A 16,641-nucleotide genomic window follows, 5' to 3' on the forward strand; every position below is an offset into this window, starting at 1 on the left:
GTCTGGAAGGTGCTGAAAGAAGCACGACCTTTTGAGCCGGAACATGATCCTTTCCCCAAGGAAAACTGCTGGGGTATTGAGAACTGAAGGTGTAGAGAGGAGAACACACGCTGCATGCCACAGGCAGACAAATGACAGTGAAATACTGGTGCAACCAAAACTGTACAGCTTAAAGCGAGACGTGGAAGTTGCTTTGAGGCTTAGCACAGTTGTGCACCTGATGAGAAAAATCCCAGATGTGGCTTTCTTCCAGCTGTGCAATTATACCTATTGCAGGTGGTTTGGCTTTTGCTTTAAATTTCACCTGAGGGATGAGGGGAGGGAAACTTGGAGGTAGGAGGAAAAAACACTGTGATCTTAAGGTATTTTCATTTGGAAAGCAGGAAAGCAGCTTAGACCAAATTCTTCTATGCTGAGAAAGCTTTTCATAAAATAATTGAACTAGACAAGACTCCCAGGCTGCGATAGAGGTTTGTGAAGGGAGACCTGCCTACATACTGTCAGAGGATGTAGTAAAATGCTGTGATCATGCAGATAGAGAGAAGGGTGGAGAGAAGGGAAACAAAAAAATCTGGTATGGTGACCTGCCACTTAGTAGAGATGCCTGGTCAGCAAAAAAAATGGTGCTCTCAGTCTTCTTGCATTTTCTGCCACCAGTTTTGTTCTTTGAGGTGCAGGGGTTTTTAATGAGATCATGGTTTGGGGGTTTTTGTTATCCTCTGATTAATACTGATACTGTAGTTCATACAATATATAGTGTTAAAAGGATATTTCAATAAGAAACCCAGTGGTTTTTAAGCGTGGTAATACGTACGAGTTATTTCTGCTTCTAAGGCAGAGAAAAAATGTCTACCTTTCTTTATGGTGCCTGTGGTGTACATTAGTTGTCTTGACTGTGTTGCTAAGCTGTAAAAATGTAGATTTTCACTGTATGTGATGTTTTTTCCCTCTTTGTAATCTATCACCTTGTTCTGTAGGTACAAACTTCTGCAATTTATATCAGTTGTTCATTTATTAGACACCTTTCTTCTTATGACTTACCATCACTTGCTATCCTCAGCTGTGCAAGCAAATACGAAGTGCTGACCAATGATCAGGCCTATCTGACACATAAAAGATTTTATTCACCTTCATTGCAAATGAATTACAATTCTTCACACATACCAAAAAAGTAGGAAAAGAGACATTCAAGAGAGTAGCTGTCTCCTTGATTAGGAATGTCAATAATGCTGCTTAGCTGTATCTTTTACTGGTTTTAGCGCTAAAATATTTCCAGTTTGACTGCTTGCCCCTAATTGGTTAGGTATTATGTGACTAATATACTGGCAACATGAAGTCCTTGTATTGCAGAAATGAATTCCATTTTAAATTAAAGTTAAAATGAGAGATATAGGTGCTTGAATAAACATCCCGTTTCATACTTGCCTTTAATGATTGCCTAAATGTGGGGTTTGAATTATTACCGCAAGGCTTTAATTTCAACTGTGGCAAGATGTCGCCAGTAAAAATCAGATTATACAAGCAATGTGCACAAGGCATTGTAATTGTGTTATAAATATTAAAACCAATGATCTTGTCTCGATTTAAAACAAATGTTTACAGCTGTGCGCAGGTTGGCTAGTCCTCCAGCCTTCTACGGGGATTCACCTCTTCCTGCGTTTCTCTAAACAAGCAGTTCCTTGGGGGGTTTAATCTTATGTTGTGATGTATTAATCTAATATTTTTTGTTCTTCTTTCAAACTTCAAGTGAACCATTTTGCTGTTATTAATTCATAACAGTGAAACAGTCTAATTTCCCCACCAACACCACATCTTCTTCCACCTTCACCCTGCAACTACTTTATAGCATATGAAATTTCAGGTGTTGCAGCTTGAAATGATGAAACTAATATCTGCTTTCCCATAGTTACTGTGCTTGTTCTATTTTGTCCAATGGGGCACAAAGAGCCCTCTGTAATCCCAGAAATCTAACTTTCGTTTGTGCAGGTAAACATGATGCCTTTTCTCAGGGCAGTAATGATTTCTGGATATATTTGTGGCCAGGATTGATCAAATCCTTTTCAAGCATTCGTAAACCTGGTGAGAGGGTTTTCACTGCAAGGGATGTCAGTGTGAGCAGATGTGTCTGTACTTGGAATATTTTGTCTGACTGTCAGGAAGGTTTAGGCACTGGTGGCACTAATTTTTTGTTGTCATTAAAAAAAATACTGATAAAAAAAGATTCTCAGAAACCCCTTCTGAATTTTCCATAGTTGAATTAAAGAAGACAAGTTAGGGATTTGCTTCCAGAAAGCCCTGTAAATAGTCAGAAGTTACAGAAGAGAATATTTTTAATATTTTCTCTTCTCCTATAGTAATCAAGAGAGGTTACTTATGTGCATTTTTAAAAGAGAAAATATAAGAAAGTGTCTTGGTAAATGGTGACTTTTTAATATAGTCATTTTCCATTAAATACTGCTGATTGAGCTCTAATGATTATTTTTAAGAGTAGGAAGAAATTACCTTATGTCTTACCACTGAAGAATATGTATCATTGAGAGGCAAAAGTAGAAAAATCTGGGTTGGTGGACGCCATTTAGAAGGAAAGCTAATAGATTAACTTTGCCTGTAGAAAGATATAAAAATATTCAGCACGATTATATTGTGTCAGTTCTAATTTACCATTTATTTCTGATGATTTTGGGAAGCTCAGGCTAGAGGAGGAATTGAAACTTTAAACTTAAAATATGATAAAGAAGCTTTACAATTTTTATATTAAATGACATTATTATATCCATGAATGTATATTGTTTTTTTCGAAGAAAGGCTTTCTGTGTGCAACAGCACATCAAAGAACGGATCTTCACAAGGAAAACTTAATATTATTATAAAGTTGTTCATTGCATGACCTATTTAGAGTACTCAGATACTTCTTGCTGTAGACTACATAATTAAATTTTAAATGGAACATGATAAAGAAATTATACTGGTGATCTCTAGAGATTTGAATACCCTATTTGGATCTTTACAAGAGTGTAGCGAAGGCATACTTTAAAATTTAATAAAGGTCTGGCCTATTTTTTTTTTCCTTTTAGACATTCTATAGCTGCTATGGCAGTCCTATTTCAAACTGTATTTGCTCTCAACATTACATAGATGGTACCTGCGATAACAGACCAAACTAAAAGTGTTAGAAAAAGTATAGCTTAGCTTGAGAAATCCACCATTTAAACATGATACAGAACAATTAACGAATGAAGATAAGCCCCTAAAATCTTGTGGTACCCAAGCTTGTAACCACCCTTTCACAGACCGGCATCTGAGCTAAGCGGTCGAGGGGAGCAGTAAATTAGCGAGGTGGAGTGCTTGAGCACAGTGCAAAGCCCTGTGGGCACGAGGGAGATGATGTCTGGAGCTTAAATGAGAAAATACTCGACTTCAGTATCAAAGGAATGATTTCAGTCTCCAGCCACTTCTGTTTGTTTCTGTGAAAGTTACTTTATATTTAAAGAAGAACAAATATTTTAAATATAGACTAACTGCATGGATTATTTATTTGCTTAATACTAGGTTAGTAATAATAACAGAATTAAATCTGGGCTACTTTTCCACTTTTATGTAGTGGCTCAATTTTACATTTCACTTGGGGGGCGGGGGGTAAAGTTTAAATGGTCACTTCCTCCTCTAATCCGTTCTTATTTACTGTTAAACAAAAATTCAAGAGAATAATTTGCACAGATATTTTTCATAGAAAAGATTGTAGAAAGATCTCTGCAGCCCCTACTTAAATCATGAGCATAACTCAGGAAAACTTGTATTTTGAGGTAAAGGCCATTTAAAACTGTCATTTAGAAATTTTTTTAGAAGTGTGGGAGGAAATCTGCAATAAAATATGATGGCATGGATACATTGATGTGAAAACAATCAAGTATGTTCAAAATGGAAATTAAAATCTTTAGCTTGTCTTAGAATTGTAACAATTTGCAAATTTTATGTATTTTAAACCAGTGGTCCGGAGTAGGGTACACATTTTAAGCCCTCTTGAGTTGGGGTTTTATTCTCCACCTTTCCATGAATTTCTTTAATAGTGTCTAAGTTCCATTTGCTGTAGAGGCTTATGTTCTTGCGTGTCTACAGCATTTTGAAAATAGAATTTAAGTACCGAAGTCACTTTGGTACTTTTGAAAAATGTTAACCTGCAACTTCACCATTATTCAAATCTAATGCAACTAAGCTTTTATCTAAAGGGAAAAGAAGAATTGACAACCCACCATATGACAAGCAAAATGAAATCTCTTGATCACTAACTGTCAGCAGTCTTTCTAATACCATTGTGTTAGGGAATGATATGTCTTCCAAGGAGCTAAGTACACAAGGTTTTGAATCATTTCTGTCTTGACAGCCTAACCCAAGTAACTACTTGTAAGTGCTTGGATGAATTATAAAATCTATGTGGCTCTGTAGAGAGAGTTAATAAAACATCTATGAGCATTTTAATTACTATAAAATGAAAAGGATTTTTTCCTGACAGTGGTAGGGACATGGACTGAAGACCTACTTGACATCTCAATTGCTGTCTTCGCTCATTTTGCATGGCCAATGAGACCTGAGGTTAGCTTCTGGGTTTGCTCTTCTGGTCCTCTTCAGGTCACCTGCCAAGCAATTTCTCTCACCTTGAGAACACCAGGTTATACCTTTCACCCCTCATGTTTCATATACAGTGGATGTCCTCTCATGTCACCAGCGCTGCTTTGCCGGTCATGTCAGTCGTGAACACCCATCCACCTAGACTATAGGTGTGTCTCTGCCAATCTACGTTACCTTGATACAACATTTGCTGAAGTTTTATTATCCCATAAATAAAGCAGGGATTTGGCATTGTGACTCTCTCTTCTAATGGAGAAGTTCTTCTTTCCACCTCCAAATCCCTTCTCAAAACTCACTTTTGTTTAGAGGTATATAAATAATAAGGCAAGAAAACGTTGTTCATCCTGGGTGGCAGGCAGTGGTAGCTGGTAACATTAACATCTCTTGAATGTCAAACTATATGCAGCTAACCAGAGTTAGTCTTTGGAAATGATATCATCTTGTATCTTTTCTGAAACCACATCATTAAAAAGAAAAGAAAAAGATTCCAGCCCTCGATATTTAAATGTTCTCAAGTCAACTGTCTTAAAGAGCAGGTTTTCCATAATTTGGATGCCTGCCATTTTCTGAAGAAAAACATTATTTTAAATTAAGACTTGAATTGAACTAATCACTCCCTTAAAATTTTTTTTTAAATCTTATGTTTGACCTTTCTCTATGCCTCAGGTGCTTATTTCTAAATACTATATTCTTTCATGTAACCTTCGAGCTGTTTTTCTGTACTGCAAGCAGGATTGCCTATTACCCATTGTATGTGCTGTATAGGAATGCCCTGATGTTGTTTGGTCTTTCTGAAGTGCTGTAATATAAATTACAGTAATTATTTGGGATAGTAACGAGTTTGATGTTATTGTAAGTGAATATGGGTTTTTTGAGGAAATAACACAAGTTGTTTCTTCACTATTCTGATTTTTATTTTTTCTAAGTAAAGTTTCAGTATCATTGAAATGCGACATGGAGTTTTTCCTTCTAGTAGCTGTCGGCATTTTTTTTGTGGTTTCCCGTCCATTTTGAAATATGTTTTTTACAGCTACTGTTAATCTTAAAACACACTTATGTGCAATCTGATCCTTTTCTGAAGAGATATTTTTATAATCTTAAGATGACCCTAAGGAGCATAGAGGTGATTATCCATATGTGCTTACTGGTGACTTGCATTCAAAAATTACCAAGATATCAATGGCAGGATTCACATTGCCTAAATTTAGCTATTACAAAAGTCCTCGGTCTAAAGAACCAGGGAAGAAATGAAGAGAAATAGGTGCCTTATCTCAGGACGGGGTGAATAACCTTGGGGAATTGTTTTTCTTTCTCCATTGCCTGAAAGTGGAGCCTGGGGGAATAGCATAGACTAGATGTTTCGCCTGATGATAGCTTTAATTTAAGGTGAGTCCTAGTAGCCTGAGTTTTATAAGTGTTAAAGTGCCAAGTGACGTAAGCCGATGCCTACTGGAGTTTTGAGGACATTGGCATGCTTAACCTCAAAAAAACTTTCGATACTTGGTACTTAAGTCCTAAATATAGACCCTGGAAGGAGGGGGGAAAGTCAGACAAAAATGATCGTTGGACTTGATACGGCTCTGACCCAGAGGCAGTAACTCTTCTCACAGTGCAGAGTCCTCAGAAATCACAGCCTGCAGTCTTGAAACAGCTCCTAATTATATGTAGCCTTTGAATCTTAAAATGAGTGTAAGTTATTTTACTCAGTGACCTGGGTTTTGAACCCGCAATCATTTTTCACCAGCGATTGTTAGCATCTCTCACAAACACTAATGAATTTGACAGCAGACGTTTATCTTAAAAGTCTGGTAGGGCTTTTATTTTGATTCCCTATTGTAAAACTCCAAAACTAGCAACATATTCCCTCCTTTTTTTTTTTTCTGTTATTCACCTTTACCAGACTTCCAAGCATCTCTTTTTCGCCTTACAAAGCATTGCCATCCATATGTGCCCAATGAGGATAACGTGCAGCAGAAATGAAAGGACTCAGATCTCTTCATTTCCATTCCTGAAGGTGAATTCCAAGATCGTGATTATTTTTATTTATACAGTACCTAAAGAGTGCTAAATACTTTATGGAACAAATAAAAGACCTCTTGTAAAAAGCACGCATTCCTATAATCTAATTTTAGTCCCAGATCAGGCAGTATGAATGCTAAGCAGCAGGGCTCAAAGAAAAATGGAAGGTATATGAGGGCTACACTAATAAGATTGAGCAGTTATTTATGTTCATTATCTGTTCCACTTAATAGTGCTGCAGTACCTTACTGGTTTAAGTTAAATTTACATTGGTCTGGAGAGAACATTTGACGGATACAGGAATGGTATTTCTTGGGTTTGTTCAAAAAACAAACTGCATTTGAATGAAGATAGAGAAAAGGATGATTACAGGTGGATTTTGAGAGGCCATTCCAATATAACAGCAAAGGAAACCAACTTAAAATACAAAGCCTTTTTTCCCCTTCTTGCTTTATTCCCCAGCTCCGTTGAAATACTTGTGCTCCTAGTTAGTTATTTTGTGTGTATCCTTTGCTCAAGTATTGTTTTAGCTCTTAAGATCATCAGAACAACGTTATTTAGAAAGTCGGTGCGAAGGACGAAACTTGTGCAAATAACTTCAGATGTAACTATGCATTTGGGGGGAAATGCCCAATACACATTTGCCTCTGGAGAAGCAGCCCAGGAACTGAAGTCAAGGAGAGCTTTGTTAACATGGCAGAGTTGAGAAACTTTCTCTTAGTACCTTTGCTACAGCATAGGCAAGGCATGTATCATACGTTATGATATATATATTATGATATAATACAGAGTAGTCTATGTTTTATAAATACTTAGAAATTAACTGCTGATACACAGGATTTTTTGTGTGTGATGCTTACCAGTGGTCTCAGAAAAGCAGTAATAAGATACATGGATGGGACAGTGTCAGGAAACCCACACCGATACTCCCAGGAGAGCAGAAACTCCAGTTTAGTCCTCTCTTCAACGTTCTCCGCCTTCTGAGCATCGCTTTTATTTATGAAATAGCTATTGTAACTATTGCAACTATTTTAACGATTCCAAAAGATTTGCTATGAATTACAAGCAAATCTCAGACAATTCTTAGTAAATGATTTAAAGAGGTTAAAAAAACCCCAAGAATCTAACGCATTCCCCAGTATTCAAGGTTAACAGTTTATACTTCAGCTATATTATATTAAAACCATTTTTACTGGAGTCCACAAATGTTACACATTTTTAAAAGGCAATGATCACAGTGGGACTAGGTAAGTTGCATAAAGCCAGACATGAGATCTGCAAGCAGTAATTGGTGACTGTTTTTTGAGGGTGCTGACTTGAGATTCCTCCTATGAGATGATGGAAATTTTCCCATCTGTGCCTTGCCATTAGAAGCAGGCAGCCCCTAAAGTTCTTCAGTGGTCAGCAGAAGACGACTGTGAGCCCCAAACTCACGTGCTCGGAGCAGTGTCTCACAGCGGGGCTGTAACTCTCTTACTAGCAATGATGCTTTGGCAGTTTGGAGCCACTGAGGACCTACCCCACTTTCTGAGCACGTTCTCCCAAAGTGTTTTGCAAGTTGTGCCCTACACAGCACTTCTACAACAGCAAAGTGCCAGTGCGGCGCTTCTCTTAGCTGGGCTGTAATGGAAAGTATTTTTCATTCAGACCCTTGGAATTTTTAGAGCTTTCACACCATTTTCTGCAGGGAACATTTAAGCATCAGCAAAGCCATGATGTTGTAGAGTGGATGCAAATCATGTCTGTTTGCCATAATGTAACCTTAATGAATGTCCATGGAGAAAGGAGGGAAAACAAGATGCCAGGCTTCACCTAACACAAAAAACCCAGAGAACTGACTTTCATCCCTTTCTGATTATTTTGCTGCTGAACTTTTAGATACTCATCTCACAACGGTTCGCGTGCTTAATTTTGGAGAATAGTCCTGCTGATATCGAAGTGATTGCACAAGTCAGTGCAATTTTAGCATGAGTATTGCTGCTTACTCACTGCTGTAAAATGAGTATCATCTGATTTGATCCCGACTTCATCACTAAGACTAGAGACAGCTCTACTTGATTAAGAAAGAATATACACATAAAAACTCGGTTTTGGTAGCATCCCCTTGAAATGTGAACTGAGAATCATAAAGTGGAAGCCTAAAATAAGGGCCTAAATGACACCTAATACTATTTAGATATATGGTTTGGGTTCATCAAAAGTGCTGGACAACTGCAGGTGCCACTGACTTTGGTTCAAAGGGCAAGTGCGCTTTTCTGAACCAGGCTATTGATTCCAGCTCTTAAAAGGTGGCTGTGACATTTAGGAAATCTGCTAGGGATTGGAGCTCAGGATCTCTTATCTAGATGGTCAAAAATTATTTTCTTTATTAAGATTTTTCAGTTGGGGGGGGTACAGATGCACCTGCACCAGCATGCTCGTGGAAGCCAAAGAGGCTGTGGCTTGCTGTGTCTCAGTCGCTGGTAGCTTTCGTTCCAGGATCGCGTGGTAAAGTAAGCAGAAGTTCCTGCAACTAAAAAGTTTGATTTAACAAAAATGAAATATTATTATTCATGTCATGAGTAATTGAATCCCCAGATGTTCTCATTCTGTATCAATGGCTGGGGACAATATGACTCTAGATAGACTGTGACAACATGAATTGATTTCTTCTTTCTCTTTTTTCTTTTTTCTTTTTTTTTGTTTTAAACCTGCAAAGTGACTGTGGGGGTTTTTTTTAGCTGATTGCTTGGAGCTGACATTACAGGCTGTGCAGCTGTAAAAAAGACCTTCTCATTTTCATTGAGAGTAAATAAAATAAAATATCGCCGAAATAGCATTACTTTTCCCCGGTCCTGCCCCTGCAGAAATAAACAGAGATAACTTGGATAAAGCAATTGAATTTGGAAAGGCATTCACAAGAAGAGATGGTTGCTGCTAACATTGAATATTCAGAATGTAATAATAAAAGTAATCATGTTACTAAAAAGCCACCTGTTACTTTCTTCAGGTTTGATCTAAAGCATAAAGTTCACTTTTTTGTTCCTGAATTTATAGCAGAGAGGGAAGTCCAGCTCTTTCAAAACCTTACTATATGCAAGGTAGTAATTCCTTATTAAAGTTAAGTAGAAAAAGAAACCACGTTTGCTAACATTTCTGAGGCTGTTAAAGATGGATGTTTCCACGAAGGAACAGAAGTAGAAAAACTTTAAGTGCTTGTTAAGGCACGCACACACAGTGCATACAAGCAATAAGTCTGTTTTGCTGAACTGTGAAATTGCACTGAGTAATTTCTCTAATAACAGAATAGATATTGCACCTCTGACCCCAGAGGAGCTCTGGGCTCGGTGCAGCAGCCGGCCCTGGCATCAGCAGAAAGTCATGCAACCAAAGCACGGGCTGCGTGCTGAGTGGTGGAAAGACAAGGAAAAAGGTGGCAAGAAAAGAAACGTGACATACAATTTGTAAAACTCTTCTCCCAAGTGACAAGTGATAGGACAAGAGGAAATGGCCTCAAGTTGCACCAGGGGAAGTTTAGGCTGGATATTAGGAAAAATTTCTTTACTTGAGAGAGTGGTGAAGCATTGGAACAGGCTGCCCAGGGAGGTGGTGGAGTCACCATCACTGGAGGTGTTCAAGGAACGTGTGGACGTGGCATTGTGGGACATGGTTTAGTGGACATGGTGGTGTTGGGTTGATGGTTGGACTTGATGATCTTACAGGTCTTTTCCAACCTTAATGATTCTGTGATTCTGTAAATGTTCTGGCTGATTTAAAAATTCAGAAGAGGATTAATGATGAAGGTACTTTATTTATTGACACACACACACACACCCCCCACCTGTTCTTTAGAGGAGCTGCACAATTTTGTCCGGAGTTGTGTGTATGACAGCTACCTCCCACTTCCAAAGAAAGTATTCAATCCACTGCGAGCGTGCAGTAGCAGAAATTTTTAATTGGCATTTCATGTTAGCTTTCTCATAGAAATGATGCAGTGATGATGTTTTTCCTCTTTGTTATAGAGAATGTCAGTGGAAATAACAGTTCAGTAGCTGGAGCAGGAACAAACCCCACAATATCCCTCAGGATAATGCTGCATGTGTAGAAATGGGAAAACAAATCATGTAAGAAAAACATTCAGTTAAAGCAGCAACTATATCTTCTATTTCAAAACTTGCAAGGTGAAAAAGAGTGATGTGGTTTAAAGGGGATATTGATTTGGCTGAGCTATGCATGAACTCATGCCACAACCCCAGTACTTCTCCAGTCTCTGAACCTCTTAGAATTAATACAAGGGTTTTAGATTGAAGTTTTTGTGTAAAAACAGTGAGTCTGATGAACGGCCAGTACTCTAGGTGATTAAAAATAGATAAATAAAAAGTTACTTTAAGGACTGAGAAAAATTTTGTCAGTTGTAATTTTTGGTAGCACTGTATAGTTAGAGCAAGGCAGCGAGAGACTCTACCTCATTTCTTCTGCCTTCCATTTTATCTTGTGAGTGATTGACTTTCTCCAGCAGCTCCATCAGGTAACGTGACATAAATGGGAAATAAATTCCTGTCATGAATTTGTCTCGCAGTGCCAGGGACATAACAGACGTTTTCAGATCGTCACCTATTTGAAAAAATTCAGAGCTCAGGCAGATGTTGAAAATCTGGCAGTCAAGTTTGGCTTGCTATTCTAATGCAGGTTTTCAAACTTTGATCCCAACTAGATGATAGTTTATTAGCTTGTGGAACGCTGTAGGGCCTTGGTAGTGGGTGTTGGATAATAGAAAACATGTGGCAGGAGATGTTTATCTTTACAGCAGCACAAGAGTTGTTTTTCAGGGGGAAGACAGTGGTTCATCTCTTCATCTGCTATTATCTAGCAGCTGCTTTGAAAGACAGGCTGGCAAAGTCGAGAAGAGGCAGCTATGGAAAGAAATATCTGCGGGGAAAATCTTCTCAGTCCCTAGCCAAACCTCTTTTCACACCAATAAGAAGATGCTTTATATCCTTGTTTTCTATGTTTTTTAGGGCTTTTATAACTCCTGATATTCTACCTTTTCAAGAGATACAGATGTCCAGTTTTCTTCTGACTTTCAGCTGTGATGCTTTCTTTGGATGAAACAAAATCAAAAACCTGTTTCCTTTCCTAAATTCAACTTTGGATTAACTTCATTCTGTGAGACAAGGCACAGCTTTAAAGAATTATGGCTAGAATTAACAAAAACAATAAATAAGGAAATAAGGATTACCAATAAAAAGGAAATGCTCCAAATTTCTCACCCGCCCCACCCCCCCCCCCCCCCATTTCCCTGTACTCTGCATGCATCAAAGCTGGTCTCTTCTGACCTCCTAAAGGCTTATAAGGTTTATGGTCTGTATAAATCTTACGGTGAAGCATCAAGTCTAATATAAGAAAAATCAAACTGTCCAAAGCAAAAAGGCACACAAAAAAAAAACAAAACAAAAGCCCAAAACCTCCACCACGCCCGTCTTTGACATTATTCTTCCCGTGTAACAACCTCAGAGTAACTAGAGGCAGTTGCTCATGATTTTCCTGCATCCAGTACTGCCCGCACAATGCTCACCAGTGGGCTGCTGCTCTCAGGCATGGGATGCATCGGTGATCTTTTGCTCCTCTCACCATGTTTTTTAGTCTTCCTTACATTCAGAAATTCTCAAAATGTGCGTTCCAAAAAAAATCTGCTCCAGCCACCAGTGTCTCTTACTGGTATTTCCTGATTGAACAAAAAGGGCTTTTATCACATATCCCCTATGTGCTTTATGGTGCTGAGACTTGATAACTGAGACATGATTTTATAATGAAAAATCCCCCAGGGAAGTGTGCAGATGCACTGTGGAAAGATACTGACACTTTGTGCTTTATTTGTAGGAAGGGTATGAACACTTTCTCCCCTTCTTTTTAACAGAAAAGAATATTAAATTAAAAAATAGACTTGTGTCTCTTGTAAAACTCCTGAAGATATGTCCAAGTGGTGGCTGAACGATGTACACATGTTAAAATGGTACTCTGCAACGCATCAGGCTAAAATTTGGAAAAGATACCTTATCATTGATGAGCTCACTGTCTCCTTTCTTTCAGCTAAATCTGTAGCCTTTTGAATTTGAAGTGAACACTGCAGCTCGGGAAATTCAGCAAGATGCTAGTAAAGGGGGCTATTGATGGCATGCTCCATACTGGAAAGCTGTCTTGTTATTGAATGCAAATGTGACTTAGATATGTAAATTATATTCAAGATTTCATCAGTAAGGCTTTAATATATCTAGAAACTATCTTAAAGCATTTAAATAAAATGTTAATTGAAAGTATGGAATAGTGTTAGCAAGCTCTTTCAAAGAAAGCTTCAATTCCAGGCACGTAGCAAGGAAGCGAGCACTCTGATCTAGTCAAACAGTTTTTACTAGTTTTTACTCCCATGGTAAAAACCTATAATTGTTTTAAAGTTCTCTAAAAACCTACATCTCTGTTCTCATCTCATCCCACACACTGTGATACTCCTTATGTTCCTCACTCTCCTCTCTCAGAGCTGACTCTCTTTGTAGCCTTCTCCCACTCCCAGCGTGCTGCCTCCTCTCACCTCCTACGCGTGGAGCTGCCTCCTGCTGTCCATACAACAAGCACTTTTCTACACATCCCGGCCCTTTCCTTTCCTTGAGCTCCTCTGCGCCGAATTCCCCACGAAGCCATCAGGTTGTCTTGCCCTGCACCAAAACCCAGAGGGTGAACTTTGTTTCCAAACTCAGGAAAGCTCGGTACTAAGCCAAGCAGCGAATTTAAATCTTCCGAGAGCGATCATCAGATGGAGCAAATGACTGATCTTTATATTTAAAAATAAAAGCAAACCTATTTTAAAGAATAAAGAGAGAGCGGTTGAGCTAGACTGCATCCCTCTGATGCTTATGGAAATGCTTTCACAAGTGGCAGGGCAGTTCTCAGCAACGTTGACTTCAGTGGTTCAACTTCAACCAACGCAGGTCCAATTCATCAACAAAAGCTTGAAATTAGTCCTAAGAGCTAGAAGTGTGGGAACACAGAATCACGAGCATCTCTTGCTGCAGCCCTGGTTTTGATTGCCACTCCTTACCTACTCATTAAGCAGAGGGATTTTGGAGGTATTTGCTAAGTTACCTTCCTATCTGCAGATGGTCTGCAACAGTGACAGCAGCTGTTCCAAAAGCGAGCATGAAGGGAGGTATTATTGCTGCTTAGCTATGTTTACAAATTTGTAACAAGACTACTATTTAAAGTATGTTCTTTTGTGAGTGCATGCAATATGTTATCATCTAAATGTTGCTGGATTGATGGAGGGCATCAAAGGGATGTGGCACAGAGAGATTTCTCTGCCTTGGAGTGGTTTCTTTCTTCCAGAGCTTGTGTGAATCTTGTAGGTTTGGGCAGAGGTTGCATGGATTAATACTATAACCTGTGACTTGCGCTCCCATGATCAGCGGAAAAGGAGGGCAGCCACATGATAGTGTTCAGCTGACAGGAGTTTCCAGGATAAGGCTGGGGAAGTGCTTGAGTTCAGCAAAGATACAGTTCTACACTGAAAGGCAAAAAAAAAGTACAAATAAAGTGCATTTAATTTTTGCAAGTTGAATGCACTTTTGGTGGTAGAAGAAAATTGCCAGCTATGAATGATTTTTACGGTCTTTTTTCACAAATCACCGCATCCATAGACCAAAGGAAGCCAGCCGTGTGCTGTGCCTCAGGGAGACCATTGGAGGACTGGGATGCTCTTGTGTGGCTCCCAACCATCTCTCCAAGCAGCAGCGACTCAGGCAGGCTGGGTGTGCTTTAACCACGATACCTCATGGGTATGACCAAAGTGCACAACCCATGCAGGCGGGACCCAGCTCCTGAAGCTCTCAGGACCATATCAGCCCAAATCATACATGAGACGTGAAAGCTCTTCTTGTAGAAGCTTCTCTGTTTCAGTGTATCCTTTATGTTGTGCTTTACAGAAATTTGTTGCCATTGAAGATGCTTTTTTTGCTTTGCAGAGCATCTATGAATGGACATTTTTGACTGTGTTTTTCTATGGGAAGTGTTCACAGGAAAAAAAAAAAGAGAGGGGAAATGCATGTAATAAAAAATTTAAATATAAAATCTAAACTTTTTAGTAGGGAAGTGAAAATCCAAACTGCCTCATTTCCATTGGAAACATGTTGAGTTTCCATGTGGTTCCCCACTTATGTGACTCATTGCTGGTGTTTGTGTTATTCCCACTTGGTTTTGAAATAGTTCCCCACCTTCTCAGGTGAAGGGATTCATCCCACAGCCCTTTACAGATCCATATTGGAGTGAGATGAATCATTCCTGTCTGTTGTCGCTGCTGACTTGAAGGCCACCTACACAACAGGGTTCCCATGGAAAAGTCCATGTTGGAGGCAGGTGAAGTTAAGGGGGAAAGTTTCCCTGTTCTCTTTGCCATCATTTTAGTGGGACTAGGATTACAATTCTCATTTTGTTGAAATAACACATGGCAGGGGGGAACTGTAGCGATGTACAGGTCCCACTGCATGGTACCATTTGGCAAACCACACAAGTTAGGCTGATGGATTGAAGACTATGGTAAAGTGAGAATGTGTTATGTGGTTTTGTGCATTAAACATTAACAAATACATTTTCACTAGTGAAATATATTTAATTGTCTTTCTGGGAGTAAGCGATCGTCATTTCTTGATATTGCTTGCATGCTGAGAAGCAGAACTAGAAAAATGCATTTAAAAATTGCACCTTGCTGAACTGATTTAATTAGAGGTCAGTAAAATGTAAGTGGGAGAAAAAGAGCTAATACAAATGTTTTGAGTCTGTTTAGACTGGGTATGAATACAGAAAGTTCTATAATGTAGGGCTGAAGGTTATACTTGGGTTGACTCAAAGGGGGGAAGGTGAGTACACTGTGGCAATTACCTGTTAAGGGAGTTAGAAGAAAAAATCATGATCCTCTGCAAAGCCAAAAAGCCTGTATTCGCAAGACTGCTCCTGCACGTGTTATAGTTTACAACTGCTCCGTCTAAGTTTTCCTGTGTTCCAGTCTGCTGACATCCCCCTAACCTTTGAATACACCTGCGTAATCAAATCAGAAAGTAAAGGTCTATCATTTACTTCTCTTAAAACCATTGGACAGATTGCTGCCTCCTTAGAAAGTCTTGGCAACGTAATTCAAGAACTGTAAGGTGCTAATAAGACATTGTCTTTAAAAATGGATTGGCTGACTGGCAAGTCTGTCAGGTCCCCAGAATGAATATCTGGCCACAGGCTGGAATTATTTCTGTGCTAATCTGCTTGGTGTGTTCAGAGGATCTACTTGCATCTTGTGGAGCTGGAGGTTTGGAGGCTGCTGACCCATGAAGAGCTCCCATCTGCGGATCCAGCTCACTGCAACAATGTCTGGTGGGTGGCTGAAAAGTTTGCTGTTTTCTGCAGCTGCAGCCCATGGGCCATAGTTGTGGTCTATGATGAAAGGCATATTCCGAATATGCCCAGCCCTAAACTGTATTTACATTTCACTAGGGTGATGTATAGGCTTTATGCAGCTCTGTTTGCTGTGCTGAAGTGAGCTGTCAGAGCTTATCACTGCAAATTTATTTTTTTTTCTACGCATCCTTGGGAGAGGAAGCTTTGGATTTTAGAAAGGGCATGGCAAAGAGAGATCTGACAAAATCAGAAACTGTGCACTTCACTGGAAAGAGACTCGGCACGATTCTTTAAGATACGGGGTTTGCAATTGTACAGAACTGATCTGGAAGAGATGCAAATTCCATCCAGACTAAATTCAGATTTAAAATGCAACTCGCATTTGGCTCATACACCAGCCAAATTCACTCCATTATTAAGTTAAGAGACTATCGGGTGACCCCCACGAAATGTATTAACATAATGTCAGTAATGAGTCTTTTTATAGGAAGGTGTTGGGGAAATGCAAGCAGAGTTTGTAGTATGGTACCACACTTCCAGCCTGGCTCGTTTCTCGTTTCACAAAGATTTATGTGAGGGATCCAT

General features: G+C 39.1%; 1 protein-coding gene across 1 annotated transcript in view; it reads left to right on the top strand.

The window, feature by feature from the left end:
* The window catches only part of CELF2 (CUGBP Elav-like family member 2), a 380,716-nt gene that overhangs the window by 69,846 nt on the left and 294,229 nt on the right, over positions 1-16,641 (top strand). The window lies entirely within an intron of this gene.

The sequence above is a fragment of the Gavia stellata genome, chromosome 4 (assembly GCF_030936135.1).
Source record: "Gavia stellata isolate bGavSte3 chromosome 4, bGavSte3.hap2, whole genome shotgun sequence".
In the NCBI taxonomy this organism is placed as follows: Eukaryota; Metazoa; Chordata; class Aves; order Gaviiformes; family Gaviidae; genus Gavia; species Gavia stellata.